Source organism: Pinus tabuliformis, chromosome 2_2, assembly GCF_031772625.1.
Source record: "Pinus tabuliformis cultivar Carrire ecotype Pingquan chromosome 2_2, CPIR1, whole genome shotgun sequence".
Lineage (NCBI taxonomy): Eukaryota > Viridiplantae > Streptophyta > Pinopsida > Pinales > Pinaceae > Pinus > Pinus tabuliformis.
The window spans coordinates 1,096,659,899-1,096,662,341 of record NC_142300.1 but is presented as its reverse complement, the minus strand read 5'-3'; positions in this window follow the sequence as shown (position 1 = coordinate 1,096,662,341).

Below are 2,443 nucleotides of genomic sequence, written 5' to 3'. Positions count from 1 at the left end.
GTTTTGATTCATTAAATTGTTTGATATTGGAAACTAGCCGTTATGAAATAATTAAATATTTTATCATAAGTTAAAAGTTTAATAGTAATATTACCTATAAATAATTAATTTAAATAATATAATTTGTTATGGTGTGACCTATTCAAATAAATTGGGTTAAAAACCTACCAATTGGAATAATATTTTATAATATAATAATATTAATTTCTATAATAATAAAATAAAAAGACTATGAGTTGATAGAGGAAAACTAACCTCTTTAAGAAAGGAGGATGGCTCAGGTAATTAATAAAATCCACAATAAGTCTAAATCAGAAATATACATCAAGAACTAAATTATTGTATAGGGTCTTGAGACATGCCTAATGCCCATGGCTACCAAGGTCTATTTGGTGTGACAAAACAAAGTTATTTTATAGCTTCTTTATCTCCTTCATAGACTGCATTAAGTTTTGGTATTGAAAGACAATTTTATAATACATGTTTCTCTATACAAATGCCACAAAATTAAATTTATTCAAAGGACATTCTCTCATACGATACTTTTTCCTACATCATAGGAAAAAATAAAAATAAAGCTACAACCTCTTCTTCTTGATTTTGCTTAACATTTAAAGTATATAATTGCGAGCTAAGAATAATAAAAATATCAGTTTTGAAATCTTCTAAAATAATTACCAATTTTAACATTGGGTACCTCACTCGTTATTGATTTAGTTACTATACATATTTTATCTCTAGGTCCCTTACCATCTCTATCTTTTCCTCTAGAGTTTAGGTTGTCCACTTATTTATAGTCCATTAATTAGAGCATGCAAATAAGCTATACACCCATTCTTACCACTCTTACCACAATAATGATAACACTTGAATACTTAAAAGTAGTTGAATACTTAAAAGTGGTTTGAGTGCACTTTTTTACTATTCCTATCATTATTTATTACAATGTAAAATAGGCTATAAATTTATTCTATGTGCACACTTATACTTTTCACATATCATTAACATAACTTTCACACTTGTCAATCCACATGACAATCATCCACATGGAGCATTGTTTTCGACATATTTGTGTCCAAAGATTAATGTGATCGAGCTAAATGGTCCATCTTTTATCTCCACATACTAAAGAATACCAAAATCATCATAGTGCTTGATCCCACCTTAATCAGAATCATCAAGGAGGACACTAAAGTTTTAATGAGATTTTCTATGAATTTGTAAACTATAAAAAATGGTATTTTGAGACTTTGTTTCCACATATATGCGTCCATAGATTAACGTGATCTAACTACATGGTTCATCTTTTATCCACATATTGAAGAACACCATCACCCTAATGGTTAATCCCACCTTCATCATAATCATCAAAGAGGACATTAAAATTTTGAATATGAATTTCAATAAGTTTGTAAACTATGAAAAGGTAATTTTGAGACTTTAACATTGAAAGAATTAAGAAGTCATTTTAAAATGTTTAAAAAAAAAAATGCAAAGTATTATTTATAGAATTTAGAGTTTAACTAAAAATTTGAATTTATTAAAATAATTTTTTTAGAAAAATTAAAACCACCCAATAAAATATATTTAAAACGTGTAATATATTTATTAAATTTAATAATTTAAAATTTAATATAATTTTCAATCCAAAAAAATCATCTTAATAAAAAACATTTATTTTTTCTTTAACATAATCTTTATAATTTTTTATAAATTTCAATTAATTAAAAAATATATATAATTTTATCTTAACAACTTTGTTTTTCACAAATTCATTTTTGAAATTTATAAATAAATATCTCATTAAAAAATTAATATTATTAGAAATAAAATCTTATAAAGATAATAACTCTCCTAATTCTCTATTTTTATATTACATAATTAAAATATATTAAATAATTTCCTAAAATTTAGATATTTAAATTTTATATTAACTTTAAAATTAAATCCCCTATTATTTATTAACATTATTGAAAATATAAAATATCAAAAAAAATAAAATTTCATTTTTTTCACATTATCCCCTTTTTGAATTAAGAAATCAAATATCTTATAAATACTTTCCTTTTACAAAATAATTAAACCATAACTACCTTCACTGAAAAACAATGCATCGCATTACTATAATTGAATTTTCAGTTTTTTTATACCATAAATATTTATATTTTTTTGAAATATAATAATTTTAGCTTATATTTTAAATTTAAATTTCTCTAAATTATAACTAAAATTGGTTAATAAAAAAAAATCTTATAACACTATTTTATTTTTACAATATTTGTTATTATAATTCAACCATTGGAAAAAAATTACATAGAAGCTACCATGCATTACATAAATTTGATACCATGAATTCATAACTTACTTGATACCCTGAATTCATAGAACTCATTAAAACGAGAGTGACCAGAAAAGCAAAAACAGGGAAAAAAAAAAAGGAGAA